The 12,571-nt window shown below is 37.4% G+C and overlaps 1 protein-coding gene across 1 annotated transcript in view; it reads right to left on the reverse strand.

Moving 5' to 3' along the window:
* Positions 1-12,571, reverse strand: part of ADAMTS3 (ADAM metallopeptidase with thrombospondin type 1 motif 3) — a 273,471-nt gene that overhangs the window by 70,785 nt on the left and 190,115 nt on the right. The gene's annotated exons all lie outside the window — the stretch shown is intronic.

The raw sequence follows: 12,571 nt of genomic DNA on the forward strand, positions 1-12,571 counted from the left end.
GAAATAAAAGATATTATTCAAAACTGCTCATACAGAACTGAAAGAATACTCATTTACATTTCAAAGATATAAAACCTGGAAAGGATTTTATTTTACACACTGCCTCGATGTCTAAAACAACCATAATATATATAAAACAAGTTTGACAGAACCAGTTCTGACTCACGCTCTATATGGAGGCTTATTGAATGCTGTACTGAGGTCTGCAAGCCATTTGAATCAGTGTCTGACATTAATGAATAGGCATTTTCCTCTCCACCTTTGTGGTTTTAGTAAAGTTGAGGGGGCAAAAAGTAAAGTCCCTTGGCCAAGAAGATTGGTGACCAAGGCCAAGCCACATGGGATTAGAAGTGGCAGAAGTACAGGTCTCATTCACACCCTTTCCACTTTTAAAAAATATGGAGAAACACTAGCACCTTCTCCTACAAGTATGGGCACAAGCTCTGAATATGACTTCTCAGGGTTGAAAGCTATACTGAATTCACTTTGACCCTAGAGCAAATGTTAGATCATTAGCTGGCATTTTTTCCTCGTCAGGGAATCACATTGGCTCCACAATATGTAAATAATTCTCACCACCATCCACATCAAACAGAAAGCTTTCCTCAAAAGTTGTTTTTAAGAACTGTAAACCCACACTGAGGGTAAGAAACTGCACCTGCAAACAGCTTTACTATTCAACCTCAAGTCTCTTCACACACTTGAGAATGTGCAAGGTTGTGATAGCTAGTGTACAAATAGGAAATTCAAACATGAGCTCCCAGTTCTAAAAATGGTTCTTACTTGGCAGAACTATCAGTGACAGTGTCCAATGGAAATAAACTAGCAATGTCATCATGTCATTAAGTCTGATGCATGAATGAAGAAGGCTGAATGCTTATTTCAGAAGGATAGCTCATTCTGGTCTAAGACACCTTTGCTTTGGCCTTTGCATCCTTCCTTAAATAGGTGGTTTTCTGGTTAAGAGAAGAGAATCTTTTTTTTCATTGCATGAGGAACTTGAGAATGAGAAAGGAAGACTTTGTCTTTCAACCATTGCAAGAGAAGCTTTTCCTTTCAACCACTGCTTTTATTCAATCAAGAATACCTCTGACTCTATTTCCTCCTGTGCTGTCCAATGTTCTTATCTACGACTCCTAAAGAGGGCAATGTCAAACATTTCAAAGAAACACTGTGGAATAACTCCTGGCACTTTTATTTATACATATCTCTATTAAGTACAAGTAGTTCAGAGGCTGTGAAATGTCCTCATTCATAATGAATTTTTCTTAGTATGCCTACTTTATAATATAGTGATCTTGAGATTTATAACCTGATATACCTGGCTTCAAATCCTGGCAGTGTCACATCCAAGTGGGGTCATTTTACTTAAGATGCCTAACCTTTCTGAACTTCAGTTTTCCCATCTGTAAAATGGGATAATAATGCCTACTTTGCATAGTTGCTGTAATGATATGACTAGTGTTAAGATATAAGTGCTCAATAAATAGTATTTATGGCTATTACTACTGCTATGATGATGATTTCCCATTAAGAGAAGCTTTCTACACCTTTTAAAGCTTCTACATTTTATTTTATATATTACAAATCAAATGGCTATAGTTCTTTTTTAAAAGAGGTAGGAACAAATTTGGAATTAGGAAAGGAAAATCTGAATTGCTGGTAACTTCAGAAAGAATGAGGGTAACAGTATCTCATGCCAAGCACAAAGTAGATAAAGCAGAGAAGAATCTAGAATGCTTATTTTCAGGCAAAATTAGGATTTTTCCAATGAGATGAACATGCTTAGTAGATGAAAAACCTAATATCCAATTCAAAAGAGTAAATTTATAGATGGCACTGACCTCGACTCGATGAAGATTTACTGAGTACCCACACATGGTAGACCCTGAAGGTTAAGAACTCTTTAGGTGTTAGCTCTGGGAACCACACAATTGTCCCAGATGGATTTATATTCAGAATGAAGCTGAATCTGTATCATCAAGTCACAACTGTATAGGCTTAAATCACTTCTACAAGTTCTACTTTGAGCATATCTAAATGAGGGTATCAGAAGATGCCTTTTAGGAATAGTTCACACCTTTACAAAGCCAGAGTTTAAAAGCGCACATATGCTTTGACAAAATCTTAGATCTCCTCTGTCTCTAATTCTACCGTCATCTTTGTGTCCCTCCCCTCGCCCCTGTAAGTATAGGAATAGGAACAATTAAAGGTAAATATCCTGCTAATCATGTCCAAACATTCCTTATCAGATCTGTTTTCCACTTTAAGGACCGAGGAATCTCAGAAAGGGCAATAGGCAAGTTCAAGAAGTGAAAAGAGAGTGGTATTTTGTGTTGGGTGTTGCAAACTATGGATCTCTGGTGACAATCTGTTGGCATCTTGCTAAGTAAGTGCATTCAAGGTGACTTGAAAGATTGTGGCTGAGCTGGTCAGCAGAGAGTGACTGGTGTGATAACAGAATCAGCAGGAAAACAGCATCTTAGAATGTATCAATCAATAAGGTCTTGCAATTGGTTATTTTCAAGCTTCACAAAAATATGAAAGGCAATTCTCTTAGTACTTAGAGTGAATTTTCTTTTTCAAACTTTTTGGAAATTGTGGGTTTTTGAAACCTACCTTAGAAGTTACTGAAAGAATTAATATTTTGGAAGCTTTCTGATTATATCCCCCCGATTTTTTTGTACCCCATAGCTTCCCAAATGCTATAAAGGAACTTGCAGAAAAAGAATGACTTTACTACAAAGCCTGCTTTTGGAAAACATGAAATATTTGGGGCACAAAGGTAACGAATCTAGTCACAATAAATACTGAACTTTTAGTGCTAAAGACAGGATACATGGTTAAATCAGACTTTTGAAATTAGCAAACAGGTAAGGTAGAATGTAATTTGTTTTGATGATTATAACACTTGGGCTTAAGACATGTTCAGAATGGAATACAGCATGTTTATGTGCTTAATTTTATTTACAGGGAAATCTAAGTGTAGGGTGGTGAAATCACTTCCCACCTCAGAAAAAAGTCCTATGGTGTGAAAAATGGCAGGAGACAAAGTTAAAATTGGAAAGATATGAGCTCTAATTCTGTATCTGATACAAATACACTTTGGGTGGAATAAGCATACTAGATAGAGAATGGTATAGAATCATCTAGCCTATATCCATTCTCTTATGCCTAAGGAGTGGAAGGCCAGTTCAACATGAGGTAGCAATAAACCCAGCTAAAAGTCATCAGCAAACTCCCTTAAAACTAAGGACCACACATGATTTAGGATAAGCCAATGAGATACAAACTGAGGTATTGCTTATACCTCAGTGGCTTAAATTAGTTTGTATGAAAGGCTTCTACACAGGTTTCTCAAAGGTGGGTGATTCATCTGGCAAGCAAGCCCCTTTGGTCCTTCACTCAGTATTCCTTCCAGCTGCCTGGACCGAGGACGTGATATTAGGAGTTCTTTGAGGTAACTTTGGATTCGAAGTATGTGCTGAGTTTGACAGAGTAGCTATAAAAGAGGGATCTGACCCAAGGTGACTATGGAGAGGGCAACCCAGCCCTGGGTTGCCTTGGGCCAGATGTTGTTGCACATGGGGGATGGCTTCTCCCTCATGTTTAGGCCATGTCTGGGTTTTCTTTGGGGCCACTGAATCTGGTCTTGACAGATATGACATTGATAATATTTACTTTTGTTGGATAGATGCTCCCTGCTCTCCTACTCCCTCTGGGAATGCAAGTTAATTTCATGTTAATAAATGGATGATAAAGTAGGATTCACTTTACCAAAGTGTCCCACAGCAGCTTTTCTCTGTAGTGCATCACTTCAGAAAAGGAGGAAGAAAAATATTTTGCAGTAACAATAAACACAGAATTAATCTATATGTAGAAATTTGGCCTTGTTCATGAACAGACTACTGCTGTGAAAATGAAGTGACTGGAATACCACAAGCTGGATTTTCCAATGGTAAGTGGAGATCCTAAGATTAGAGCTAAAAATAGACATAAAATCCACCACGTCATCTGTTAAGATCAGGAGCAAAAGGAGTTAACTTAAATAATTGTGTTGACCTGTTTGTAACATCCAATAGTGACTTTTCCATTGATATAATGTTAAAAAATTTATATTGTTATGATTCCAAAAATATAGGGGAACAGCATCTCCACACATAGAGGGGCACTATTCCATCAAGATAGAAAACGTTTCTGTGAAAAGCAACTGAATCTTCACCAACTGGGAAATTCCACAATGACAGTTCAAAGAACTATATTCAAGCCAATTTATGATGTCAATTCTGAAATTTCATTAAGTAACTGTTGCTTTTTTTGAGAAAAAGACATTACCATTGAATAAATATTAATTTCCGTGACTTCTTGTCCCCAAAAGCTCTAATTCTAAAATACATGTTTGCTTTTGTTTTACTGACTACTTCAAGGGGTGGCATATGTAATCTTTTAGATGGAAAACTTACATTTTAAGCAAAAAGAAAAATAATGTTTTCAGGCTTTGAGTTTGTGATCATTAGCAAACAAAATGGAAAAGTCACCTCAGTGTCCAATATAAAAAAAAAAAAAATCCTGGCTTTCAATAATAATCTCTTACATGTCAGTTAGAATGTTTTCAGCCACAAATAAAAGAAAACCTTATTTAAAGTGTTTTAAACAATTAGGGAATATATTAGTTTCCACTATGAGAGGCATAGAGGTAGAGTGATTCCTGGGCTACTCAGCTCATCAACAGATCATCAAGTACACCATTCTCTCCGTCTTTTCATATCCTACAGTTCTTGATATACAGATTTTGTCTTCAGATTACCTTCTTTGATTACTTCAGAATGGCTTCACCAATTTCAGCATTATAATCAGGTACAACAAATTGTATCTTCATGCATGCTTTCTTAAAAGCAGGCCAACAGACTTTCCTTGAAGCCCTCTGGACACTGAACTACATATTTCAGTGGCCAGAATTTAATCACAAAGCCACATAAAAATCAAAGAACAGACCCCATTCCCATTGGTGTCTTAGTCCAATCAGAAATCTACTTCTGTCACTGAGGGCCAGTGAAGTACACATTTAGGAAAAGTGTGAGATCATGAATAGTACTGAGATCCTATTTGAAAGGATGAAGGGGAAGGCCTTGAAATAAAAGAGGAAGGGAAACGGAAGTTGCACAGGCAGCTCACCTTGCTGAATCCCCCTTTTCAAATCCTCCTTTTCCCTATTCCCTCTTCCATTGGTCTCTCTTATTCTTAGTTTGCATTCATGCATTTTATGTTTCATTTCTCTTATTGTAATCGCTTGCCTACAGATCACATCCACATTCTTCTGGCCCGGTAATATCTGTTGAAAGGTTTGGTCCACCTTTCCTACAGTAGTGGACTCTCATCACTGTTGCTCGCTCAGCCCCATTCCATCCATTTTTTTGAATAAATCATTGAAATGTTTTGGTGTGGGTGGGCTGTCAGACAGAATACAGGATTCTCTATTAAATTCAAATGTCAGATAAACTTTTGTTTAAGTATGTACCAAATGACATCATGGCACATACCTAATGCTAAAAACTTATTCCACGTTTATCTGAATTCAAATTTAAATGAGAATTCTGTATTCTGGTACTCTAGGTGTGGAGAATCCATCTTTCTCCAGGCAGCTCATGCAGTTACATGGATCTACATCCTCCTGGCTTCACCTCCCTATTCCACCCTTCTGTACTCAGCTCTAGCAGTGGACACTGACCCAGGCAGGCAAGAACTATATTCCATTTCCTTGACTCTAGTAATTGGATGGGCAGTGGCCTAACTCATGCCAATGCAACTATGACTTAGGACTGTTTATTTGGAACTATAGGAGAGAGGAGTTCTCTCTACTGAGCTTGAAATTGGCAGAATATGACCTTGAAGATGCTGAGGGTGAGCATGGAAGAATCGCTGAAGTTTAATGCAAGAAGAGGAAAGTGAAGATTATTAATGGAGAGATGAGTGATGTTCCAATGACGACTCTGAGCTTCTGAATTCAATCATTTCTTAAACCTTGACCTTTTCAGTTTTTGGAGTCAATAAACCATTACCACCTGATTTTCTTCTCTAACTTCTTTTGAAAATATTCTTGCTGAAGATAGCTTGATGTTAGTTCCTAACAACTGAAAATAAAAGACCCCTGATAAATAAACCACCTATATCCTTCTTGCTATAGTCCTCAATTTTCCTCATTTTCTTCTCACTCTTCTTTAATGAATATTCTTGAGCAGTAGAATCCTTTGAAAAGGATGATACATTCTGTTTATATTAAAAATCTCCTAAATTAATTATTTTATTCTCTTCATCTCATTTTAGTACTTCATTTGTTTTTAGTGATCTTTTTTCTAGTTTGTTTCTTCTGTTGCTTTTATACAGCTAAAATCAAAGTTTTTTTGTTATTACTCAATGAATTTATTACATTTATAGTTGTACAATGATCATCACAATCCAATTTTATAGGATTTCTTTTGGAAGACAGCATTGTTTTTAATTTTCAAACATTAGTTCTTTATGCACTTAATAGTATGTTAATGAACATTTCTCCTCCTTTTGATTACATTATGTTCTTTCTTATTCATGGCTTTGTAGTACAGGTCTAATAAATCTAAGAGAAGGAAGAGGTCTTTACACCCAATTTGCCAAACTACATCCTACTTATCTTAAACTGCTATAAGTTTAAGTTTTCTAAGTAAACTCAACTGCATAAAGGATAAAGAGAACTCCATTTCACAGCTCTCAATTTCAAAGTTCAAATTATTTTTATCAGTTGCCTCTATATGCTACTTTATTAGGAGTAAAGGGATTTTTTTTCTCAAATTTCCTCAGATACTCTACCTGAGAATACTTCTTCTCCAAAGGTATGTGGAGTGATTTAATAAAAATTTACACAAACTCTGAATATTAACATTTCCCACATTATTTCTTTTTTTTTTTTTTTCTGTCTTTTTGGCTTTTTTCTGGGGCCGCTCCTGTGGCATATGGAGGTTTCCAGGCTAGGGGTCTAATTGGAGCTGTAGCCACCGGTCTACACCAGAGCCACAGCAACGAAGGATCCAAGCCGAGTCTGTGAGCTACACTACAACTCAAGGCACAATGGATCCTTAACCCACTGAGCAAGGCAGGGATCAAACCCGCAACCTCATGATTCCTAGTCAGATTCGTTAACCACTGTGCCACGACAGGAACTCCCACTTATTATCTCTGATACATATTTAAAGAACAAGGCTACTAGACCTGGTACTGTTCTAAGCACTGGGAGGGAGTACAGCAGGGGACAAAGCAGACGTGGAGTCTGCCTGCATAGAACTTACATTCCAGTGATAAGAATGAAGTAGCATAAGGAGAATAAGACAGATGAGGGGAGTGAGATGACAAGGTGAAGTGGGCACCATTTTTAGAAATGATGTTTAAAAGAAGGCCAGAAGTAGACAGAGATCTTGTAAAGTGATGGAATGAGCCACATGAATATCTAAGTTATTTGTGTGAGCTATGTGTAAACTTTTTATACATATATGCAAACTTATAATTTGTATGTATATTATAGATCTTTCAGAGTGAGGCTGTGTGGTCCAAAACAAAGAAAATCAGAATAGATTCAGGAGTGTGGAAGGCAAACTTTCTGAAATAGCCTCACAGAGGTCCCCAGAACTTGTGAATTTGATGAAATATTATTATGGTATATGCACAGTTGACTGTGAAATAGAGGCATTATCCAGGCATTTTAACTCTTCTGAGCCATTAAAAGTGGAGAGTTTTTGCTGGTTGGCTGCAGAGAGAAGGTCTGAAATGTGAACTGTGACAGTATAACTTACCATTGTTGGCTTTGAGGCTAGAAGGAGCCTGTGCAAGATCCAGAGCAAGGCTTCAAGATGCAGGCAGTCAACACCAGCAAGGAGGTAGGGGACTCAGTCCTACGCCAAGGACCTCAACTCTGCCAACAGCCTAAATGATCCTGGAAGTGGATTCTTTTCCAGAGCCTCCAGAGCAGAGTTCAAATTGGCTAGAGCCTTCATTTGGACCTTGTGATACCCTAAGCTTAGAACCCGTCCAGGGACCTTGGATTCTGATCTACAGAATGCTGAGCTAATAAAAGAGTATGGTGTTAAGCCACTGAGTTTGTGGGAATTTTTTTAATGCAGCAATAAAACAAATACAATGAGAACAGAGGTCTGGACCGGCTTTGCCAAGATCCATCTGCATGATTTTGAGAAAGATGTCAAACTTATCTGTGAGCCTCAGTTACCTTATCTGGAAAATAAATGGGCTGTGCTAGAGGATCTCCTTCCTGGCTAGAGCTCCATAATTAATAATTGGGCCATAATTTCTATCTTAGATATTAAAGTTGCTTATGATTGTTACAGCTTTTTTGATCATATATGACTGATTACATGTATAATTAATTTGTTGCAAATCCTTGATCAAGGATATAATTCTTAAAACATATTTTACATGGAAAAATGCACTATAAAAGAACCTACTTTATGATATAAAACAATTCATGACAATGCAGAGGTCTGGTAATTTATCACAATAAGAAAAAACTTCTCATTCACCATTTAAAGAAGAGAGTGTTAAAGTCTGAAGGCGAAGACAAATATCAGAATATTGTCAAGGACATCTTTAGTCTCTGCTCTGAAAAATAAAATGTTATCTATGTTTCAATATTTTATAGATAATCTACAAAAGGTTGGGTAAAGCTGAGATCTAGATTATTTATCTATTTACACATCCATAGCATAGAATTATATACTAAGTGATTAAAAATTCACTTTATGCCTTTTTGTTGTGATGCATTAAATTTTTACTATGCTACATCCAATAAATTGTTATTAAAGTAGATTTATGGCAACATGGAATTAAAAATGTCTATTGGTGTGGTGCAGTAGGTTAAGAATCTGCTTGCAGAGGCTTGGTTCCCAGTGGAGGTATGGGGATGATCCCCATTGCACAGTGGGCTAAAGGATCTGCTGTTGCTGCAACTGTGGCTTGGATTCAATCCTTGGGTGGGAACTTCCCTATGCCGTGATGCAGCCATAAAAAAAATAAATTAATTAATAAATTAATTAATTAAAATTGTGGAGTTCCCACTGTGGCTCAGCAGGTTAAGAACCGACTAGTATCCATGAAGATGCAGGTTTGATTCCTGGCCTCACTCAATGAGTTAAGGATCCAGTGTTGCCACAAGCTGTGGCATAGGTTGCAGATGTGACTCAGATCTGGCATCGCTGTGGCTGTGGTGTAGGCCTGCAGCTACACCTCTGATTTGACCCCTAGCCTGGGAACTTCCATATGCTGTGGGTGCATCCCTAAAAATAAAAATAAAATAAAATAAAATAAAATAAAATAAAATAAAATAAAAGTCTATTATCATAACATAAAAATATTAAAGAAGAAGCCATTCAACATTTTTTAAATTTTAAGCGTTATGCTTATTTGAATAATGCCAATGAAACAGTTTTGGCCTATGTTTAGATGCAAGGTCATGTAAGTATGATTTTATCTTATGTGGTCAGTATATCTGAGCCATAATAACTACTACATATTTAAGACAAATTTATGACAGAACATTTGCTACCACATACCATGAATGGTATAGGGCAATTCCTAACCCACAAATGACATTATTAAATTACATTTAATAACATAGTATTTTTGGCCTTCTCATAAGATTGTTGAGCCATTTCTAAAATGAATTTCCACTAAAGATACTTATTTGCTAAAATAATGGCATTGGCAGTGACATAAATGGACTTTGAAAGTATTATGCTGATTGAAGTAAGTCAGACTGAGAAAGACAAATACCATATGATATCACTTACATGTGGAATTTAAATCAAACTACTCTTAATATAAGAAATAAAATATGCTAGAGGAAGGAAACACTGTAATATTTACATTTTACCCATATAAAATACATACCTATAATACATCTTCCCAGATAGTATTGATCGTATGGATGAAAAAAAAAATGAGGCTGTTTCTCTATCTTCTATTTTTTAAAATTATGGAATATAGTTTTAATAGCTGTTTAATGCTTTGTTTCTAATTCTAATATTTCTGTCTGTTCTGAATGATCTTTCTCATCATTATGGGTTGCAATTTCCTACTTCTTTGCATGCTTGGTAATTTGATCGCTGTCTGACATAGAGAATGTTACTTTGTTGGCTGCTACATATATTTGTATTCCTATAAATATCTATGAGCTTTGTTCTTGGATGAGGTTAAATTACTTAAAAATAGTTAGATCCTTTCAGGTCTTGTTTAGATATACAATAGAAATTGAAGAAACACTGTAAATCAACTATATTTTAATTAAAAAAAATTTAGGCAGGAAGAGAGCAGTGCTCATCTAGAGCTAACTGTGCATAGGGAGTTCCCGTCGTGGCTTAGCGAAAACGAACCTCACTAAGATCCATGAGATGCAGGTTAGATCCCTGGTCCTGCTCAGTGGGTTAAGGATCTGGCCTTGCCATGAGCTGTGCTGTAGGTCACAGAGGTGGCTTGGAACTACCATTGCTGCAGCTGCGGTGTATGCTGGCAGCTGTAGCTCCGATTTGACCCCCCTAGCCTGGGAACGTCCATATACTGCACCTGTGGCCCTAAAAAAAAAAAAAAAAAAAAAAAAAAAGAGCTAACTGTTCACCACTACTGAGGCAAGACCCCTCCATCCCATTGCTGAGTGAACCATGAATCCTCCGGTCCCCCTCACTGGAACAGGCACTAAGCCCAGCCCTAGGGAAGTTTGGGACTGTTACCTCTCATCCTCTTGGTGGATCTTTTCCAAGCTTTGAAATTTCCTCATGTATATGTGCTGATCAGGACTCAAGTGAAAACTAGAGGGGAACCTCTTCAGACCTTCAGTGTTTTACCTCTGTGTAGCTCTCTCTTCTCTCAGACTCAGTCATATGAACTCAGGCACCTTCACCCTCTAGAGTCTCAGCCCTGGCTTCCCAACTCTGAGCATCTGTCAGGCTCAGCCTGGGGCTCCTTCCCTGAGAGTCAGACTAGAAACCCTCCAGGGAGCAAACTGAGGTAACACTGAGGCTTCCTGCATTTGTTTCTCATCTCTTAGGGACCACTGTCCTCTGCTGCCAGATAGTGTCTTGCAAACTACTATTTCATATGTTTTGTCCATTTCTGGTTGTTTGGAACAGGAAGGTAAATCTAGTCTTTGTTATTCCATCTTGGCCAAGATGAGAAGTTCACTTAATTTGGTTTTGCTAAGAACAAGTAGGGGTTTAGAAACCTGGATTTACAGGCATGTTATTCTGTCTATTCGCTCTAGCCATTGAGCTTTTCCTAAATGACTTTCTATACACATTTATTCAGACTTACTAGTAGTGAAATGTTCAGTGTAAACAGCCTGACAACCCTTTCTTAATACAAAAATCATACTCTTATGACACATTAAATTTCCTTGAATAAATCCTTGCAGCACATGGATTATACAAAGAAGAAAGAAATTTAAGGCCGAGCAGTATTCAGTAAGTCTCAAAAAAATTCTATTCACCTTTCTCAAAAAACAATGTGGATTTCTTTGTTCAGTAAAAGCTGGCTGAGACAAGAGGCACTCACTATAAATGTGTTTCCAGAAAGAAATTGTCTTCCAAGAATAGCCCAACCCCAAAAGCTGCTTGTTACTTAACACAAACATGGAGCAAGTTCAAAAAATTAAAATCTTAGCAAACATAGGTATTGCCTTACAGTCCAAAGAACATGATGTTTGAAATATTCACTGATGTGTTCCACACTAAATTTCTTTACAGAATTTCAAACTAGGATTTTAAAAATCACATTTAGATGATAGAAAATTGGGGGGGGTGAACTCCAGGAAGTCATGTTACACACGTGAAGGCAAGAAATAAATTCTGTAAATCAGGTTCATGGTGGACCATCCCTTAAAATCAACCACAAGGGCCACAGAAAACACTCAACTCTGGCTTCCCAATTCTAAGTGTCTGTCAAGCTGAACCTGGGTTCTCCTTCCCCAAGATTCGGACTAGAAATCTCCAGGCAGCGAACTGGAGTAATCCTGGGCTCGGTGCCTTTGTTTTGAGTGAAACTATTCACTCAAGAAAGGAATCTTGTGATAAGTGAAGGAAGGGGAAGCAGGGTTTCCTTCCTTTCGATTCCTGGCTCCCCTCATTCCCTTGTTACTTTATTTCTTTCCACTCTTCCTTAATTCTTTCCATCCATTACCAAACATTTCTTGAGTATAGAATCTGACCTGGCATCTAGGAATAAAGTTCCTGTCACTGAGGAGGTTACAGCTTATAGGAGGGAAAAAAATACAAACAGATGCTTTCACACCAGTTAAGTATGTAACTGAAGAAGAACCTAATTCCTCTACCTAGAAGAATCTAAGAACATTTCAACTGAGGAGGTGTCAGCTGTGCTGGATTTTGAAAGACACCCAGAAGTTAGACCCATGGAGAAACAGGGAGGATCATACCCAGATAAGGACATAGTGTATGCATGAGACCTCAACAGGGCTGATATCTTGGGGGAACATAACTTTAAGAAGATGGAGCAGAATGTAAAGTCAAGATCTGGGTTGACAGAT

Source organism: Sus scrofa, chromosome 8 (assembly GCF_000003025.6).
Source record: "Sus scrofa isolate TJ Tabasco breed Duroc chromosome 8, Sscrofa11.1, whole genome shotgun sequence".
Taxonomy (NCBI): domain Eukaryota; kingdom Metazoa; phylum Chordata; class Mammalia; order Artiodactyla; family Suidae; genus Sus; species Sus scrofa.